Consider the following 22,499-nt stretch of genomic DNA (forward strand, 5'->3'; position numbering starts at 1 on the left):
CTGCCCACAAAGTTCGGACAGACGGACAGACAGACGGACAGAGCCATACCATAATACGTCCCGTCTTCGACGGGCGTATAAAAAAATATATAGGGTCGGTGGATATATTTAGAGTTGGTCGGGCGACCGGAAACAAACATATATTTTATTTTGGCCTTAGTTTCAATTTATTATCAATAGTTATTTAAGTGTTTTACACATAAACACTTTATATACTAAGTTTGGCCCCACCCTGGTGGTCAGAACCCCTACTCCGGGGATCATGAAATTTACAATTTTGGTAGAGGCCTTCTTGCTCTACATCATTATGCATTCAATCTTTTTTTTTATTTTTATTTTTTTTACACGTGTGGTTCTAGGGAAGAAGATTTTTGAAAACTGGTCAATTTTGGGCAGTTTTTGCCCTGCCCCATGGGCCCCAGGGGTGTAGGAGTCCTGAAATTTACAATTTATATCCCCTTTGTTCAAAAGATGCTTCATATCAAATTTAAAAAGAATTGGAATAGTAAATGTAGTTATCAAGAGGAAATTAAGAATGTTAAATTGTTAACGCACACTGACGGATGACAACCAATTGCAATAGGTCACCTGGGTTTACTCAGGTGACCTAATAACCCATAAAACACCCTTATTTGACCCATAGTAAATATCAAAAAATATTAGATCCCTGGGTCAGAACAATGTGAACATCATTAAATGATAATGAAGTATTGTACAAAAATTCAAGGCTATCTGATAACCCATTTAGGAGGAGTGTTCATGACTATTCTACACCCGCCACTTCTCTTACATCGACTATGACTTCAAGGGGCATAACTCTGTCAAAATTATTGAAGCAGTTTCATTCAATAGTGAAGAGAATGAATGGGAACTGAATTATGACAGAGTGACGGAAAAAGGCAACACTATATGCCCCAGTCTTTTCAGTGCCAGGACATAAAAATCAAGCATTTCACACAAATTTCATTCACAAACCTGACATTTTGTACAGCATTAGAGCTACCCAAGTCTTACAATATGTCACTTTCAGGAAAATTATCCTCGTCAATCAGCCGGACATCTCCAGTAACAGCCATCCTGCAAAATTCATTTTCAGGATAAGGATCCAGTTACCAAACATTACATGTATGCAGCTTCTCATACCATTATATTATACATTAAGAACACAAATTTCTAAAAACTATACATGCATTAATTCTAGATGTATCAAAATAAGACCAAACCGTCCATCCCTCTCACATAAAGTGCAGTATTCATACACTAAAAATTGTTGTCCATCGCTCTCTCATCCCAACATAAACTTCAGTATTCATAGACCAAAAATTGTTGTCCATCCCCCTCACACCCCAACACAGAGTTCAGTATTCATAGACCAAAAATTGCGAAACTTGAACTATTCTGTCGGTGATTTTGGCCTTGAAGTTCATGTCACAGTTTTTGCAACCCATTTTCGATATTTGTCAGTCACCAATAAAAAATCAGTATTATCGGAACTAAATAGAAATTGTGAATTATTAGATTGTTGTCATTATTTATTATAATGTCAATCATTCCAATTTAATTACATTCTCAATTATTTTATTTCATTCACTTTCTCCGAATGCTTTTTTTTTCTGTCTGCATCTGTTTCAGGATTTTTTAACGTTTGGATTGGTTACACGTTATGAATTCACTCCGGTAACTGTTCGCTTTAATAAACTTAGTCAAAATTTAAAAGAATAAATTTTAAATGGGTAATTATAATCAATTGTTTACAAAGAAACTATTGTACAGTATTTGATGTTGGTAACTGAAACTATTTCCTGATGTGCATTTGGGCTGTTTACATGTGAAAAATACATGGTTTAGGTTATGAGGGTAGTTTTGTTTGTGGGTGAAAAACAATTTAGTCAATACCAGGTGTTGTTTTTCTGGTGACATGAGGCATATAAAATTTCTGAGTAACCTAATTTTCACAGATTTAACAACCTGATTTTTAGTTACATGTATTTGTTTTCCGCTGGTAAAAGTAAATTATCAGCTTGATACAATGTATCTTGTGTGTCCGCTATTTAATGTTACAAAACAAAACCGAAACGGAATGGGTTTTAATGATCTGTAATATTCCCTACAAAAATAATTTAAACTGTTATACATGCACAAAATGGCAGAACATAAAATGATATTCGACAGCATGAACTGAAAAAAATCAAACCAGAAAACATGTCTACCTATGTCCCATCCTGTGTTGTATTGCCATGTAACAGTGAAGAAAAGTTTTATAGTTAGGTCCAAAGAGACAGGAAATGTTCCTGTGCCCAGGGTGTCACCATCTCTTGAGGCCCAGGGTGTCACCATCTCTTGAGGCCCAGGATGTCACCATCTCTTGAGGCCCAGGAAGCTGAAAATGTAACAATGAGTGCTGGAATAACCAGAAAATTTAAACAGACCTAATCAGTAAGATTTTCTGCAAGTTAAAATTCTTAAGTATAATCTTGAAGATAATTTTGACAAATCTACTAGATCATTATCTGTTTTAAGACAGACTATTAACTAGAACTGACCTAGAGGGACCCATGGACCATATTGTTCACCTGAACTGAAAATTTTGATCCCATATTGTGGGTTGTTGCTAAAATGCGGAACGGAAAACAGAACGGAAAACATTTTAAGCAATAATGTTATGAGGAGGTCTGCATTGTGTAAAATCAAAAGGCTTATTGTGAACAAGGGAAGCAGAAATTACAGAGAGAACAGGAAGTCATCCTCAGAACAGTCTATGCGAAAGACATTGGACCGTCGGACCTGACCGATGTGCAGTGCCTCAGGTCCGATGTGTCATTTTTTACACCGGACCGGAATGTCCGATGTCTCAGTATTCGGTTTTAAGCTTTATTATTTTGACGCGGAGTCAATTAAATGTTTGTTATAAGTAAAAAATATCACACAAATCCAAATACGTAAATGAATGTGATTAAACCGCATGGACCGTCTAAAGTATTATGCAGGAAGGATCCCTGGTATAGTATTACTAGTATAATAAATAAGATTTCCTTGGTTTTGCATTTTCACGTGTTTCTCTTTTTTACATTAGGTTTTTCGGTCTGACAAAATTTGGTTCGGTCCGGTGTGTTCATTGATTACACAGGACCGAATGTCCTGTGTGGTCCAAAAAACTTTCATATAGGCTGTCAGAATCCACCATTTCATATAAATACCTCAAACCAATGTATTATTCAATATGTACATGTATTCTAAATCAGTGGATTTTGTGGATGAATGTACCAACAGGTGCTTGCTTAATATTTTGTATAATAAGTTTTAATAAAATATTAAGGGCTATTCCAGCAAAAAACGTATTGGGGGGGGGGGGGGGAGAGGGGGAGGGAAGGCAGTTGATATTTTTTCGGATGGGTGGGGGTGATTTGGAAAAATATATTTGTATGGGTAGTGGTGAGTTGGGAAAATGTATTTGTATGAGTGGTTGTCTTCTAGGTTTAAAAAAAATGGGTGCTATAGTGAATTATGATAAAAATGAAGACATTACAGAGTCTGTATCATGTTCCGAAATTTCTTTTATTATAAAAGAAGAGGAAGAAAAGCGGAGCCATCCTACATTTTGTACAAAAAAAGATTGATAAATGGGCAGATAACTCTATTCAAAGTAAATGTTTCAGTTTGTGTAGAAATGACAACAATAATAAATGAATAAATGAAAATGAAATGTTTTCTGTTGGAGTGACATGATTAGAAGTAACACCATCTCCAGATATGATCTATTAAGGGATATGTTTAGCGAACTCGGAAGGGAACGAGAAGAAAATTATGTACGAGTTAACAAAGAAGTTGCAGCCATAAGCCCACCGAAACGCGATTCCACATTTTTATCAGCCAATGGCTTAGGCAATTATTGTCAGGTCTTTCAAGGTAATAATAATACCTGCATTCATGTAAAAAGAAAAAAATTAAAAATGCCCGAATTTTCTCAGAACTTTGTTATGTGACACACATGTCTGAAACACCAACATGTACAACCTGTTGTTTTAACACATGGGCCTATGTCAAGGGTAAGGTTCGAACCTACAACACTGCTAGAAGACCAAATGCCGAACATTAGGCCACTACGCTAGTGTAATAATTTTGATATGAGTGCACCTTCTCTGTTAACTATTAAAATCAACATGCTTAGGATGACATTACAACTTGAGTTTGGCTAGAGAATGGTCACAAATTACAATATCAATGTTTTGGCTTATCTAAAAAATAGTATATTTATATTGAATAGGTCAGATTTTTATTAAAAGTAGGTCAAACTTCCAGGTCAAGATCACAAGATTGCACACCATTGCATCACATGAAATGTATTATCATGAATGTATATACAAATATGAAAACCCTAGGTTAAATAGACTTTTAGAGATATATATTAAAGATTTTTCAACATGTAGCATTTTGATTCCCTATTGTGGCCCCAGCCTGCCCTGGGGACTATTTGGAAATCTCTATGTCAGGAAACTTTCATGTAAATTTCCACTTTTCTGAATATAAGATTTTTAAAGATTTTCCCTATATACTCGTATGTAAAACTTTGATCCCCTATTGTGGTCCCACCTGGCCCAGTAGTTCTTGAGAAGAAGCTTTTTAAAGATTTTCCCTATATATTTGTATGATTGATTGATTGTATATTGTTTAACGTCCCTCTTGAGAATATTTCACTCATATGGAGTGAAGGGCTGCAAAATTTAGGCCTATGTTCGGCACTTTTGGCCATTGAGCAGGGAGGGATCTTTATCGTGCCACACTTGCTGTGACACAGGACATCGGTTTTTGTGGTCGCATTCGGACCGCCCCATTTAGTCGCCTCTTATGACAAGCAAGGGGTACTGAGGACCTATTCTAACCCGGATCCCCATGGGATTATATGTGTATGTAAACATTTGATCCCCTAACGTGGTCCCACCTGGCCCAATGGTTCTTTAGAAGATTTTAAAAGATTTTCCATATATATTCCCATGTAAAACTATGATATCCTACTCTAGTTCCACCCTACCCCTGGGGGCAATGATTTTAAAAAACTTGAATCTGCACTATGTCAAGAAGCTTTCATGTAAATTTCAGCTTTTCTAACCCAGTGGTTCTTGAGAATTTTTTAAAAATGACTCCACCCTATTTGTGCCATTTGAACAACCTTGAATCCCCTTCAACCAAGGTGAGCTAAAAAGTACTGGAGAGAAGTGGAAGAAACAGAGTAAAAACAATATGTTCTTCTATTATGCAAAATCCCTACTGCTCTGTAAACTTACATGCCTTTTCCTTTATTTTAAATTGCAAATATTTTATTTTCATTCTGTAATAGTCTGCCTTTGTTAGGTATGCCTCTCTTTCTGTCCGAAGGGTTAAGATCTCTTCATCCTCCATCGTCTTCCGTCTCTTTGATGTAGATGGTGTTGGCAATGGACCTAAATCAAGTATCTGTGGTATATTAAGACTAATTACTCAGTTAATTTAAAACAAAAACTCCAACTGTTCAAATTCGGAACTACTCTGCTGATTGTACCTAGATCTACACTGCACATGAAACTCGGGTAGAGGTAAAGAACCAGAGAATAAATTTCAATAGTATACCCACAGGCACTTGTTTCTGTAAATAACTTATGACCTCTGACCTCTATATACTAATATACAGAGGTCATATCTCATAAGTTATGTATACATATGTTATAGTACCTAGTAATTTAAAAAAAATATCATCAAACTGTGAAACTCAACACTGTGTCAATTTCCCCAATGAATAATAGATAGTATTATGTATAAAGGAATATACTTACCTGACTGGAGCTTGTAATTGTATTGTACCCGACAGTCACCTTTGCTAAATACCAGCAAAATAGCTTTCTTTCAGACTCGGCATCCATTTTCGTTTTCACAGCAAGTGTCTTCTGCTTCATCAAGAAAGACAACTCTAGTAGATTTTCCAGTGGTATGAAATGAACAATGGCAGGAGTTGCGTTTCTTGCATTGATAACGTTTCTAGTCGTTTGTAGTGGCGGATTAAGAGGGACTCGGGGACCCTTATAAATTCACATGGCATTAGGGGCGAGACCAAAAGTCCAATGTATGACAAAAAACTAAATTCACCAAGTTTTTACCAAGACCCTAACCCACCCCTTAAAACCTAAATATGGTGAATGTTGAAACTTATCGATTAACAAGCAAAAACATACGTGAGTACAAATAACACTGTATACCCAGTGACGGATTTAGAGGGGGCGCAGCTGGCGCCCCCCCCCCCCCCCCCTTATAAATTCACATGGCATTAGGGGCGAGACCAAAAGTCCAATGTATGACAAAACACTAAATTCACCAAGTTTTTACCCCTTAAAACCTAAATATGATGAATGTTGAAATTTATCGATCAACAAGCAAAAACATACGCGAGTACAAATAACACTATATACCCAGTGGCGGATTTAGAGGGTCGAATTTCCTCCATTGTTTACATATAGATTATAGTGCAATATCCTTGACCCAGACGCCTATGATAAATTCTAATGGAAAAAAAAAATAAATGTGTGTGTGTGTGTGTGTGTGTGTTCGCGCACTATGCCGACACTTACGACACGTATAAGGTTACACACGAGCAACCTACGACATTTTCAGAACCTACGACACAAAAGTGTGTCGTAGGTTTGGAGACCCCTTGAAATCGGAATTTTTCATCGTGTTTTACCCAGAAAATACAAAATTTTGTATAGTGTGAGTTTCCGGGTTACACACGACTTTTGTTACACACAACACCGAGCCATAATGGGGTGCTTACACACTTTGCATCCTTGCCACATTCTCGCGCATGCGCAATTCAACTTCCTAAGGAAACGAGGTCGAGTGGATGACAATGCAAATGTAAGTGTTTTTGTTTATTTAATTGAATATAAGTAGTCAATTAATGATTTAAAATTGATATTTTTGTTCCCGTCCGTTTAGTTTGAATACATTGGGGTATGTGATGTATCGTTATTCTGCAGTAATGGTGAGAAAAAGTAAGTTGACCTTTGACACGACTAAGATACAATTAGATGCGTGTAAGCTTAAATAGTTCAATGGTTTTCATTTTCTGTATGTTTTTGTGTTTGTTTTATATCATCATGATTATCTTCAGTATTTCGGTTTATCATTGATTTGACAAAATGTTTTACAAATACAGAATCAAGGAATAGTTAGAATTTCCTCTTCAATACAATATCGGTGTACACGTTTTTTTTTAGACATATGAACATCGTTAAAAGCAACAATTCTCTAAATATTAAATGAGAATTGAATTATTATACACAGTATATTTGTCATTCTTTGATGAATATGCGTATCTTAATGTATAACATTGATATATAACAAACTGACGAACAACTGGAATTTCCTCTTTAGAATATTCTATCTTAGCTTGGCAAAATATTTTCAATATTTTCAAAGATATAAACCCCGTTTCAAAGCGACAATATCAAAGAAAATTAAACAAGTACATAGCTCCAAAAAATTGGGTCTTTATTACCACTATTTTTGGATATTATTAACTGGTAACCGGTGGATAGCTCCAGCCTCTTTCCCCTTAATAAGGAAGGTGTGGTCAAGCGCGGTTAAACAAGTTCTTGGGGAAAATATTGTTTACCTTATTTTAAGAAATTGTTTAGATTTCATTTTGTTCCAACATCGACCAGTTGCAAAGATTTTGGGTTAATTTATCTGATGGTTGACTTTACGCCATGGCTATAAACAACTTTATATAATATGTTGATTTATAGGCGTTGAAAGAAATTTCCAAATAAAGGGTGTTGAAATCAAATGGGACAAGGACATTTAAAGTATGTGCGGTTCAAGTGTCTCTCATCAATATGAATAGAATGAAAAATAAAGTAATTTGTCCCAAAATGAAGTCCCCCCCCCCCTTTCTTCTCTCCAACCCCATCCCCATTTGTGCATGCAGCTAGATCCAGTGTTTTCATACCAGACCAAATTCATGTTAAATTATCAATGTTTGTCCTGTTAAGAAGATATACTTTTTAAGTAAATGGAAACTCCAATCTAGTTCACTGAATTTATGAAAAGGCAAGAGCAGATCCGAATTTCTCTCTCTCTCTCTCTCAGAGTGTTGCCAAATCGGTGTAACTTACATTAAAAAAAATAAAGGGGTTTCGGTCAAGGGCTACCGCTATTTTTAGAGCGACCCTGAACACTAGCGACAGCGATCACCGCAACACCGGCACCAGAACATGTACAGACTGTTCAATCGAGTGGGGAAGATCCCCAGGGCTTTTTGTAAATTTCATATAAAGTTGCAGAAATGACATTTTTTATCTTTGTTTATTTTTTTACTTATTCAATTGTAAGAAATCTGATACTATTTATATGTATTTCTAAAAATAAAATTGAAAAAAAAAATAATAAATCCATTACGAGATTCGAACTGGGTACATGTTATCGTGAGTTTCATAGACATCTCTAACGATTACGTAACAGTGTTTTAATCTTCACACTCTTGTTATTTCACACTCTCAAATAAATGAAGTTATGTAAATCAATTTTGTGTAGCCTATGTTTCAAAATATTATCTGTATTTTGCACCATTTACAAATGTAAAATAGTATTGTTAAAAATTCAGAAGTTTTTGAATTTGTCAGCACTTGGAGATTATTTTTCTCGTGCCGTAGACCGACTGAAGAAGAAAAAAAAGGGGTCAGATTATTTTCTTAGTGCTGTGTTTAAAGTTATGTATTAGTAAGTATAAAATGAGGATATCATTGTTTATAGACATCAGTCAGTGCTGCATATACATGTATTACCATTGTCTGTCTGTCTGTTTACCAGTATTTACAGGTATCTGAATTTTTAATCAGCTGTTAATCTGTAAATGGATACAAATAGAAAAATGGGAGGGGGGATGCATATAGATAGATATATAGTGTATTTATCATCTATTTATAGAGATAGAGTTTTTTCCTTTTATTTATTTATATATATTTATTGATTAAAATACCTGTGCAGTATAATGAATATTGCCCATGTCTGTTGTAGGGGTAGTGGTAAAATAGTATGATATACATGTATGTATGATATTTTAATAATATTAACAATGAACCTACATTGTAATATTTTTGCCATAGTGTGTATATGAATTCTAGGTATCAGGACAACTCGCCCCCAAGACAACTCGCCCTCAAGACAACTCACCCCCTCATCGGGACAACTCGCCCCTAAGACAACCCGCCCTCAAGACAACTCGCCCCCTCTTCAGGACAACTCGCCCCCTCTCTTGAGATAATTCGCTCCTACATATCATACATGTTTACAATTATTATTTTTGGTCTAAATCCAAGAGGTGTATTACCAAAAATTAATGAATTTCTTATAGATAGTATATACATCACAGACAATAAGACGTGTTCACATTAACACCGAACTTCATGTCTTTTTATGCAAGACGAATGATTTTAGTGGAAATCCAGTGTTTGGGTTCAGTAAATTCATCATCACTTTTATGTACATGTAAAATATATAATTTCAGCGGAAACAAGTTAGCGTTTGGTATAGGGAGAGTATTAGCTTGGTCTACAGCTGACGTAGTATAATTATCAATAATCTGCGTCTGTTGTTAAATCTAATTGTTTCATTTCCCCCAAGCTGTTATAAATTTACTTCAAACGTTATGAGTTACTCATCATCAGAGTTCTTTACACTTTGAAATCACCGCGTAAAAAGAATCACACTGCGTAAAAAGAATCAGTAAAGCAAAGCCGTTATAAAATTTCTAAAATGGGAATTTTATTTTTCAACGGGTATTAGTTGAGAAATGCATTAAAAGATAATTACATGTGTCAGAATATTCATGCTTCACCTTTACACTTATGTATACTATATCGATAAAAGAAACACCCACACCCTCAAAATTTTCTCAGTATTAGAGACATTTAATCAATTACCTGAAGATCAGTAAATATAATTTTCCTTGCCAATTGATTTATGAAAAATATAACTTTTTCTGAAATGCAATAATTAAATATATGTATAATTCTATTAGAATTTACCATTCGTGTTAAAGTATGAAAGAAAAAGACGTATCTTTATAATTGTAATTGTAATTAAAAGATTTATATAGCGCCCTATCAACATTAGTTCTCTAAAGCGCTTTACAAATGTGAAAGAAAAGATAATATAAAATCGATGTGCACATACATGTGAATAAAATATTCATAGTGTCAGAATTAAAATGCATAAATATTATTAATAATATATAGCGATATGATATGATTACCATAATAACATATGAAACAATTTAAAACAACCCTTAGGAATAATTAAATACATAACAAGGACATAGGCATAATAACAAACAGCAGGGGTTTTTTTTTTGGGGGGGGGGGGTGTTTGTTTTTTGTTAACAGCACTGTAAGAGCTGTATGTAAGAGCACTAAGTATATAAAAATAATCACAAATTAAAAGCTAATTTAAAGAGATGCATTCTGAGGTCCACTTTAAAATTAGACAATGAAGTACATTGTCTGAGTTTAAAAGGCAGAGAATTCCAGAGACTCGATGCAGCTTTGTCCAAACGTCGATCCCCATATGTTTTCGTACGTGTCCGAGGTACCTGGAGAAGATGCAGAGATTCGGATCTTAGTGATCGTGTGGGATTGTAAACTGTAAAGATATCCTTTATGTAAACTGGAGATAGGTTGTTGGGAGATTTGAAAGTATGAAGGAAGTATCTTATATTGAATTCTGTACTCAACTGGGAACCAGTGAAGATCTATTAGAACAGGAGTAATATGGTCGGATTTTTTTTAGCGTGTTATTAATCTTGCAGCTGTGTTTTGTGCCCTCTGAAGTTTGCTGGTGTGTTTAGAATGAACACCATAAAGCAATGCATTTCCGTAATCTAATCTGGATGTAACTAGCGAGTTTACTAGAGTTTTACATGCTTCATCATTGATAAATGTTAAAAGTGTAAATAACACACACAAAATAAAAATAAAATGTGATAATATATTTATATATAATATTGGGGGCAGGGTTTGACACTAAGGTACGCCCGACCGACCGAGACTACTAAATGATAGGTCTGGTTGGGTAAAATGTTTATTTACTAGTCCGACTGGTCGTGTTAAAAATATGAACAAATTTAAGAAACTTTACTTTAAATCATAAAATATTTTATTCATAAAAAAATAACTGTAAAGAGTTTGCGAGCAATTTAATGAACCGCATGATGACATAATCTCTATCTTTAGTTCTAATAAGTCGCGGTCGTAAGTGATGTTCTACGACATCTACACATTGTTAATGTGTGTAAAGTTATGTTTTGGTTAAATAGAATTATTGAATTCACTTTCATTAAAAAAAACACCAAAACAGTTCATTTGAATTGAATATAAGAAAGTGTTTATTAAACATATGTGCGGGAATGTCTATATAATCAAATATGAAATCTCGTCCTCAATGAAAGCAAAAGATGTCTCAAGAAAGAAAAAAAAAGGAAAACGTTGGGAAGAAACAAAGCAGCTAGGGCTTATGAAATAGAAATTTAAAAAAAAATATTGAGGTCAATTTATTCTAAATGGATTAAAGAATTTCCGTGCCGGTAAAAATTTAATGAAACTGAAAATAGGGTTGAAAGTAAAAGCATCAAATTGAATGACGAGATTAAAGATTTTTTTGAGACAATTAAATGCATTTTAGTTCAAACTTAACGTTTTTCATTTAAATTAAGTACATGTATTTAGATATGGAGAATCTTATAAAAAAAAATTCTGGAACGTTGGTCAGGGCTAGTGGATGTAAGGTCAGGTCTAGCAAAAATCATTTTAAGTAGCCCGATTGGTCTAGTGCCCCAAAAAGTTAATGTCAAACCCTGGGGGGCGAGTGTCTCAAGAGAAGGGGGCGACTTGTCCTGAGAGAGGGCGAGTTGTCCTAAGAGGGGGCGAGTTGTCTTGGGGGCGAGTTGTCCAGCATTCGAATTCTATTGGTATCAATTATATAGTAGGCCTAGTAAGAATACTATTCTACTTCTATTCAGTAGAAATAGAGCAACACATACAAGAATATTTAAGCTTACATTTATGTATAGTAGTCTGGTACCACTAAATATATTAAGTTGAGTGTTCATAATATGTTAAAAATTCAGATCATGATGTTTATTTACATGTCAGAGGGCATAAACATGCACCATACTTTTCATGAAGCACCAACACTCTTCATGAAGTATGCTGGCGTAAAGCGCAGCAGTTCAGGGTACCTGTAAAGTGCGAAACGAAACGAAATATACCGAAACGAAACGAAATCCAACGAAACGAAATATGTCGAAAGGAAACGAAACCCACCGAAACGAAACGAAACCTACCTAAGCGAAATGAAACAAATTGTATAACCAAACTCTTTTAATTATAATAATTAAAAATGGCATCTTAGGCCCCTGTGAAAGTTACCACATATCAATAAAATTCGCCTCCCCTTTGATGTAGGCCTTCGGCTTAACTGATATAATTAAAAGAGATCGGTTATACAATCTGTTTCGTTTCGGTAGATTTCGTTTCGTTTCGGCGGATTTCGTTTCGTTTCGATTTCGTTTCGCACTTTACAGGTACCCAGCAGTTCATGCCCTTAAATACTTTAAAAAATTAAACTTATTTCTTAAATATGCATACATGTATTTGTACTTTAATAATCCATGTTTAGGAAATATTTCCATGTTATATATGTTAATCATATGTGTCACCATGCAATGTTAGATTGAAAAATAATATAAATACATGTGTATATGCAAGCTAATGTTTCATTAGATTCTTTGCATTTGATTTTAATGTCAAGTTTCTTTTTCATAGTTGACGCAACAGATTATGAGATACAGATGTAACATGCAGGGAACCATGTAAATGATTCTGAAAGTGGCTACCCAGGTGCTGTTTAAGGAAGCTTGTAATAGGAGTGGAAAACCACCCAAAAACTATGTGTCTCAAAATGCCAGTAGAGACATAGAAAGAAGAGAGGAACTAGCTGGGATATCATTATGAAGAACCTAACCTCCTTGGAGTCAAGTATGTTACAAATTATTCATATAAATAATCATCCATGTCACCATGAGATCGAAATTAACTTTTTAACCACAAGAAATTTTAGGTACTGTATTCTTTTCCTACTAGGCTCCAATTCGAAATTTAACCAGCATTTTTCTATCGATTGCTTTTTTTCAGGAATTTAATAAACTAAGCACCCCTTTTATCAAAATAAATGAGAAGAAAGTGCAATATCAAAAACAAGATTGGAATTTCTTTCCTTTAACATTTTTAAATGAATTATCAGGCAATGTATCATTGGTGGGGGTCATAGGGAACAGCTATGCAGCATGTACTCACTATCCAGAGGTCCTCCACCTACAATTTACAGCATTATGTGGCTTGAACCTTAAGACTTAGTGTGTATTTAATTCTCTCTCTCTCTCTCTCTCTCTCTCTCTCTCTCTCTCTCTCTATCTATATATATATATATTTCTATTTACTCAATCCTGTGTGTAATCATGCTTAGCAACTATCCAGTATGTTTCTGTGTAACATATTCTCAGCCATGCGGATGTTTTTCGTTAGATGTCATTTTTTTCCCGACGAGTGAGGGGAAACCATCCCCTTACGAAACAGCCTGTAGAGAAATAAATGTTATGTGATTGAACTCCATCTGATCATCAATTTATATATATATATATATATATATATATATATATAATCCAAATAGAAAGAGTTGATATCACACAGTCAAAATAATTAAATAAAAAAGCAGGAATATATGCAGTTCCAAAATATATTCAAATCGCTAGTGCTTTCTGGATTTTAACATCCATCCTCAGGTGAATACAAATATTGAATACAAAGTTGTTTATCTTATATTGTTGTATATGTATATCTAAAACATTTGGAGATTTCATCACAGTGGCTCATCACAAATTAACCCTCTCTCTTCTATATTTACATGGGGGGGGGGGGGGGGGGGGGGGGGATCTGGTATCCCAATAATCACTCCTTCAAATTTCTATTATGTCTCCTTTATTTTACTGACATAAGATTTTACGACCCCTCTCAATCGATCAGAGAAAGACCATAGTTTGTAAAAATACTTAGAATATCTGTTCGCACCAACAATATATTTGAAGGAACAATGCATTTTCTATCGTTTTTAAAACCACAGGAACTTTTCATCAATCACTCAGAATGGAAGACAGACTTGCATTGGTCAGTTCAAGTTGCTCTTCAGTTAGGATGTGTGAGAGTAGTTTAAGCAAACATCCCCCCATTTAAGAAATTATGTCATTGTGCTTCTGCACAACTAATCATAATCTTACGTTCTAAGTTTTTATAGTATGTACCTGGAATATGTCAATATAATTCCATTTTTCTCATTCATAAGAGATTTACCAGTTATCTAAATATTACGTATGCAACTAATCAGAATGAAATGCTTGACGTGTGCATGTGTAGGTATTCATATTGTAAATCAACAGCAAAAAATCATTTTAATTTAATTACCCTTTAATAAGAAAGTTGTGGTCATTTCAGTACCAAAAAATGAAAGAAAGCAATGCACGTTATGTGCATATGTCAATCTGTAATTCTGTTGATGTCATCCAACAGGTATTTGTATCATGTACATATGATTAGCATAATTAGTTTGAATTTCATGTTTGCATCATATATAAGAAAGCTGTGGAGATTTTGAAATTGTCTAATCAAAATTTAGCACAATTGTGCATGCACATGCTGGCTAGTAATTTTAACCATACCAATTTGTAAGTGCCAAGACATACTAAAATCCTCAACTTCAGAAGAATTTAATGAAAAACATAAACATTATGGTCCTTGAAATATAGAAAAAATATAGAATCTTCAAAAGACAGGATATGCATATACTGAGTGTTGGCATTTTTGTATTACACCAATCTATATAGATACACATACTATCTACTATGCTGTGATATCAACTCATTCACTTTATTCATAAGAAAGTTACAGACATTTTAGTATTAAATCCAATCAAAATGAAATTTTGCATGCATGTGCAGATTGGTCATTTTGAACATGCAGATCAGTTAATAAATATCTTAAAAATATCTTAAAAATAAAAATCTTAAAAATTACAAGTCTTAATTAATAAATGCCTACAATATGAATATTAAACAATCTCAAAGAACAAAAAAAAATTTAGACTGATTCCCAAGTTAGTGTACCAAAATCCAATGCATGCACATTCAGACTAAAATACTATCTTTCTGCACATCCAAATGATATACATGTACGTACAATCATCTTAAAAAGATTGCATATAAAGGATCTCTTGTATAGTTATTGAGAACAGAGTATACCCTAAGTTCTGGGAACATAAATATAAGGAATCACTGTCTAGTTTGTCAGGGTATATGAGGTGATTAACAAATTAACATCAACTGAAAATATGAGAATTCATGCATAACAGCTTTACCGTTTATATAGTTTGCATGCATGTATCATGTTCATGCTTTTATGGGATCTTTGTGAATTATGTCAAGGATTTGGATGATTTGAATATATTATAAAAGTGGCAAGAATGAAAATAACATGTTCTGCCATATTTTTGTTTTCGACAGTTTATTTTATTTTTCAATGCGTTGTTTTACACCAGTTTTATAACGTATGCAATGCAGTGTACACCAGTTTTGGACAAATGAAATTGGCCTTTAGTTTGCTTCATCAATATACAGACTCTATTTCAATTGATTATATATTAATAGTGAGTCTCATGCCAGTATAAGGCAATATACATCTTTCTCACATAATCACTAGTGTGAGACCAACTCAACCCATGTGAGACAGCCATACAAGATTTTTCTGTCTTACGCTGCTAAGACATATCTTTGCTTGTGATGTACATATGTATGTCATATATTTTCTGATTTACATTACACGATAAAGAAAAATAGTTTGTATTGTTTTCTTCAAATTTCAATTTGATATATATTATGTATAGCTTTTTTATGGACAACCTTGGGTTTTGTACTTTACACTTATATTGTAAACCATTTTCAGGTATGCTGAGATCTTCATACTGTGTAATTAATTTTTGCATATATTCAAAGAAGGATTTCAATAATTTTGAATTTTCTCAAAGCTCTTGAATTAAAATACTGAACTGATAAAATGTGAGAAAAATAACACTTTATTATTTGCTCATGTGGGATAGGGAAATTCCACCTCTGGAACAAGGTTCACTGCTTAAGACTCAGCAAAGTCTCGTCCTAGACTGCAAATCTTGTCCCCTCGGTGGAATTTCCCTATCTCCCATTCATACGAATGAAGGATTCCATTTATCACACACATGCAATGCACACGTGATATCATGCCAATATACATATGCATTTATCACACATGTAGCAAGTTTCAATGTTAGAACACATCTGATATATGCAGTGAGTTTTATGTCAATATATATTTATCACACACATGCAGTGAGTTTCAGTGCCAGTACACATTTGCACACATGTAATGAGTTTCAGTGCCAGTACGCATTTATCACATGCGTGTAGTGAGTTTAAATGCCAGTACACATCACACACATGTAGTGAGTTTCAATGTCAGTACAGATCAATACACATGTAGTGAGTTTCAATGCCAGTACAGATTTACCACACACATGTAGTGAGTTTCAATGTCAATACAGATTTATCACACACATGTGAGTTTCAATGTCAATACATATTTATCACACACATATATTGAGTTTCAATGTCAATACAGATTTATCACACACATATATTGAGTTTCAATGTTAATACAGATTTATCACACACATGTAGTGAGTTTCAATGTCAATACAGATTTATCACACACATGTAGTGAGTTTCATTGTCAATACAGATTTTTCACACACTTAAACTGTTAAGTGAGTTTCAATGTCAATACAAAGTGATCAATTCTTTTGAGAAGCCTGTAGTAACCAACCATGTTGATATCCAAGAACTTTTTAACATTGTTATCTCTTTCTAAAATATTCAAAGTTTATATTTGGATTTCAAAAATCTTTTGTCTCTCAATCAACACATTGAAATTTGGTTTAAAGCATGTTGAATTTAGTTTCACAATCTTGATATGATTTAATTGTGATGATTTCAAAAATAACATTCCTACTCACCACCCTGCACCTCAGAAATTAAAATGTAACTTAGAAATAATGAATGCATTTAAAAAAAAGAAGATTTAAAAACATTCAATATTTAAAATGATTGGACCAGTATTTCCTAATGTGAAATAATGTTAACGTGTACTGTGTTGTGCGGCGTGAAGACAAAATGTTTGGTAATAAAATAAGGTTATATTTAACAAGGAAAAAGTTTTTGAATAGGTATTGACCATATATTACACAGATAAGTTAAATAGGCAACTTAATAAATTTCAAATGATTAGGTCACTAAAGATCATTTTGGAAAGATCAAGGTCACTCAACATGTACCTTATATAGAAAAGAACCTTTATTTCAAAAGTTATATATCATTGTGCAAGTCATTTGTTACATGAAGTAGTTCAACTTCATTGGTTAGATGCAGTTTGGGGAAGCAATTACTAATATTCTTGTTATTGGATTTCACTCAAATAGAGACATCAACACTTGCCCGAGTCCCCACATACACAGGGTGGAAGTAACTTGTTTATGTGTTTGGAAAACGCGATATGTATATTACATATTTAAAGTTCATTTACATTTTGTTAATAGTAACTTACAGCAGTACAAACATTTTAAAGCTTTATCTCTTCAATGTTGTAGACTATATTCAGAGGGAATGCAGATACTGAGGCCCCCAAGCTCATCTAGGAAGTCGGGAAGAAAAAAGCGAGGTATTTGTATGTCATAATTTGTATTATATTTTGTTATTCCCAAGCAAATGAAGTTTAGGAGGGTATATTAGAATCGCCATGTCTGTCTGTTGGTCTGTCTGTCTGTCGATTTGTCTGTAGGCATAATTTTGGCTGTACTCATTTTAGGAGACTAGCTAGTGGAATTTTCTTAAAATGTGTACACTCTCTCAAATCATAAAGACATATAAAAATCTGCACCTAGGGTTTTCATAATGATTGGACAAAGTTTACTTAATTTAGATCATTTTGTTGTTTCTTTGAAATTAGAAAAATTTTGAGCCTTGTTTGCTTTAACTTAAGGGTATGTCCTGACCTTAGCAGAGGGTCATTTGGACAAGATTACAGATATTTTTATGCCCCCTAGATCAAAGATCGGGGGGGGGGGGGATATTGTTTTTGTCCTGTCTGTCATTCTGTCTGAAACTTTAACCTTGCTAATAACCTTTGAACAGTAAGAGCTAGAGCTTTGATATTTCACATGAGTATTCCTTATGACAAGACCTTTCCGTGGGTACTAAACCTTTTGACCTTGACATTTGACCTACTTTTTGAGAAAAAATTGACATTGGTCATAACTTCTAAATGGTAAATATTAGAGCTTTCATATTGTACATGAACATTTCTTGTGACAAGATCTTTCTACTGGTACCAAGATATTTGTCCTTTTGACCTTGGCCATTATCGGGTGCATTTGTGTTTCACAAACACATCTTGTTTGTCCTTGCCATAAATTGCAAGATGAGATAAACAGGAGAATAATATACTAGGTGCAGAGGTTGCTTGTGTTCAAAGAATGTGCAACAACCAGCATCAGATGATAATCATTTGGACAAGCTAGGTCAAGGTTTCTGGGTGTGCAATGCAAAATTCTTCTCTATAATGTAATTTTATTATGAAATAACTTCAGAAAATTATACAAGATTAATTAAAATATGATCAAAGAAATGTCATGACCCTGAACACAAGTCATTCAGAGAAGTTTAGGGGCACAGTTTAGGAGTTTCAGATTATGAAGTCTTAGGAATGTTAATATTCTAAGTTAGAGGTGCATGGAGAAGTCATACTTGACACAGAGGCTGCTTATAGCCAAGAAGTATGTCATAAACCTTATGCCCAGGTTATTTGTAGAGGGTCATGATCACATGACTCAAAAGTCAAATGTTCTTTAGGCTGCACCAATTTAATGCTGGGATTTTGGACAGTCATATTTTTCTGTTACTCTACTCAAAGTTTACTCATGACCAGACTTTTGGACCAATGTCATTTTGGGAAGGTCAGGCTCACTCAGAATATACACCTTATATATAAGGAAAAGTGCCTTATTTCATTAGTTTTTAAACAAGTATGGATCATAAATCGTGCAGATAGGTAATAGGCAAATGGCTTTCAGACAAAGGTCACTCAAGGTCATTTTGTAAAGGTCAACATCACTCAACATATACCTTATATATGATAAAGAAACCTTCATTCCAACAATATATCAACATTTATTGAGCATTGTGTGAATCATTTGTTATTTGAAATAGTTCATTCAGGTGAGATGTATTTTGGGGAGCATACATCAGTTTTATCAATATTCTTATTTTATATTAAATATCTATTGGTAGTTTAATAAAGGTTTAGGATAGAACATTTAAAAAATATATTAATGATTTGAAATCATTTACTTTAAGTTATGGTAAATGATAGAGAAAATGAGTTGGACAATCTTTCAAGAAACTGTTGTACAACTGTTTCAAGTGATATGTACTGTCCATTCTTTATTACAGCCAATGTTCAGTGCCACACTTGGACCACTGCAGAAAAGGCAGCTTTGTAAAGACAATTTGAGACTTTCATCAAACTAGGAAAAACTCTGGCTCAGGTTGACTGTCTAAAATCCATTTGGAAGGAGAAATCGCTGTCCAGTTTAACATGGTGTCGTGGAAAGTTTGCTGTTAAAAAAAATTACTTCCTGGCAGAGGTGTTACAAAGAGTTAATCCAATTTTTATGCCCCCTCCATTTGAACGAGAGGGGACGTATATATTGTTTTACATGACTAATTCGGTCTGTAGAGCAAATCTTGTCTGCTCAATATCTAATGAATTCTTTTGCTTGACTGTTTCCAAACTTGGTACAATGATTGCCCCTAGATAGTGAATGAACCATATTAATTTACAGGTCACAGGGTCAAGGGTCAAACTGGACACAGTAAGATATTGTCTGTTCAATATCTTGAGAACGCTTTCCTGACAGACATCAAACTCGGTATACTGGTTTCTTTTAAGAAGTAGGTGGTTTCTTTTAAGAAGTAGATGGTTTCCTTTAAGAAGTATATGTCCCATAATGTCCCATATTCATTTTGAAGTCACAAGGACAAAGGTCAAACTGTACATAATAAAATATTGTCCACTGAATATTTAAAGAACCAACCCTTTACCTGACAGTTACTAAACTTGGTACAGCGGTTGCCCCTAGAGAGTAGATGACCCCTACTGATTTCCAGATCCCAAGGTTGAAGGTAAAATTGGACATAGTAAGATACCGTCTGTTCAATATTTGAGAACCATTCGCTTGACAGACATCAAACTTGGTTCACTAATTTTCCTTAAGAATTAGATACCCCATGGATTTTGAGGTCACAAGGTCAAGGGTCAAACTGGACATGACAAGATATTGTCTGCTCAATATATTGAGGACTCTTTGCTTGACAGATATCAAATCAGGTACACTTGTTCTACCTAAGGAGTAGATGACTCCATTTGATTTTGAAGTCACAAGGTCAATGGTCAAAATGCTACGGACATAGGTATTGTCTACACAATATCTTGAGTTTGCGTTTCTTGACAGACATCAAACTTGGTACACTGACACATCATAAGTGTAGATATCTAGTATTCATTTTAAGGTCAATGGTCAAACTACTCTGGACATCAGATTTTGTCCATTCAGTATCTTGAGAACCCTTGTTTGACAAACATCAAACTTGGTAGTCTGGTGCCGCCTAAAGAATAGATGGCTCCCATTGGTTTTAAACTCTCAAGGTCAAAGGTCAGGACTCAAATAACTGGTTATTTGAAAATATCTGCTCAGTACCTTTAGAGATCACATATAATGGTTGCCTCTGACTAATAGATACATTGTAACTTTTGCTACAGACATTCTAAATGATCATTTTCAATATTGTAATATGGAGGGCATATATGTTTCTTAAATCTTTCTTGTAAATGGTTTTGATACTAGTTTTATATACAAGATGTATTATCAGCATTTGTCATTCATTGTACACCATACATTGGTTCATTCAAAATTGATAAATATATAATCAACAGCAGTACACATGAAATAATTCTCCATCTATATCTTGAATTGAACAAAAAGTTTAATGGTATTCCAAGGCCTTATATTCATGTGCGATTGAAAGACTGAATGAATATACTAAGATAATATAACAGTATTTAACTAAAACTAATTGCAGTTTAACACTAATGTACTTATAATGTAATTGATAGTACCATGCTCTTACTTGTAACTTGTTTTCATTTATATTCAATAGATATTTCAAGTTTGATAGCTAACTCAAATTTCAAATATGAATGAACATTAAGTGTCTGCTGTTTTAAGACTAAAGAGTAGCTTTATTTACATCATATGAGGTTTTTTGAGCTAAATTGATCAGCTTTGTATGCTTATGAAATAAATATGTACACCTATATTTTGCAGTTGATTGTACTTTGCTTTAAAGAAGTCTTAAAATTGGTGTAGTTTTCATTAGGTTTGGACTTCGCAAGTGACAAATTGGATTAGGAGTATTTTTACTCAGTGTCTTCTCAAATACTAATGAAAAATCAAGACAATTTAATAGAGTCTTATAAATTCAGTATCTCTTGATAGATTGCTGAAAGAGTAGTACGAAAGAAAAATCCTGAACTCTGAACGATCAGATTCATGATGGATGCAGGGACACACAGTATTTTTAAAAGTCCTTGGTACAAGTTCTTCCTGTGACTTGAGCAGTGTCTGTATTCAGATATTTAAAAAAAAAGATCTTTAAAGCACTGTAGTACACTGTCATATAACCAGGAATATTTCCTGTATGGTCACCTTTAAATGGCCTTTGGTGTCGTATTTCGACATAAAGGACATCCAGGATACAGACGCCTTTGAATGCAACATTGGTTATATTACAAGTGTGACTGATAAGGAGCGTCAAATTAACAAAAACTCAGATAAAAAGATCAGTTCAATTATTACCCGTAATAATCAATTGACGTGCGCATCAAATCAATCATTGTTCTCATCAATTGATTAGGTGTTCACATCAATTATTGCGCCCATATATTAAATAATGCGCGCTGCCCATCAATTCAATGTATGAGAGCAATAATGGGTTTGCTGCGCGCATTTATTTAACTGATGACTGCAATACTTCAGCGCGGCATGTGATTTTGAGCTCCGTATAATTGATTTAATAATCTCTTTAATTCAATTGAAAATATCTTAATTATTTACAACGATTTTTGTACAAGAAATTAATGAGCACATCAACTCTTATATAGAGAGAAACACTTCAATTAATATAATGAATTCAAGACAGATCTAATTAGATAGTTGTTGTATCT

The 22,499-nt window shown here is 33.9% G+C and overlaps 2 long non-coding RNA genes across 3 annotated transcripts; one reads left to right on the plus strand and one right to left on the minus strand.

Annotated features, from left to right (window-relative positions):
• Nucleotides 1–976: 976 nt before the first annotated feature.
• Nucleotides 977–5,387, minus strand: LOC130054380 (uncharacterized). Its single transcript, XR_008802691.1, has 3 exons — nucleotides 5,283–5,387; nucleotides 2,211–2,380; nucleotides 977–1,077 (listed from the first exon to the last, which is right to left on the minus strand). It is a non-coding gene; the product is annotated as an uncharacterized LOC130054380 (long non-coding RNA).
• A 1,426-nt stretch (nucleotides 5,388–6,813) lies between these two features.
• Nucleotides 6,814–21,592, plus strand: LOC125665244 (uncharacterized). 2 transcript variants are annotated; one of them, XR_008802692.1, is made up of 4 exons: nucleotides 6,814–6,882; nucleotides 12,849–13,061; nucleotides 17,806–17,876; nucleotides 19,667–21,592. It is a non-coding gene; the product is annotated as an uncharacterized LOC125665244 (long non-coding RNA). The 2 variants fall into 2 exon arrangements; XR_008802693.1 differs by lacking the exon at nucleotides 6,814–6,882 and adding an exon at nucleotides 8,385–8,748.
• The last annotated feature ends 907 nt before the right edge of the window (nucleotides 21,593–22,499 follow it).

The sequence above is a fragment of the Ostrea edulis genome, chromosome 4, assembly GCF_947568905.1.
Source record: "Ostrea edulis chromosome 4, xbOstEdul1.1, whole genome shotgun sequence".
Taxonomy (NCBI): Eukaryota; Metazoa; Mollusca; class Bivalvia; order Ostreida; family Ostreidae; genus Ostrea; species Ostrea edulis.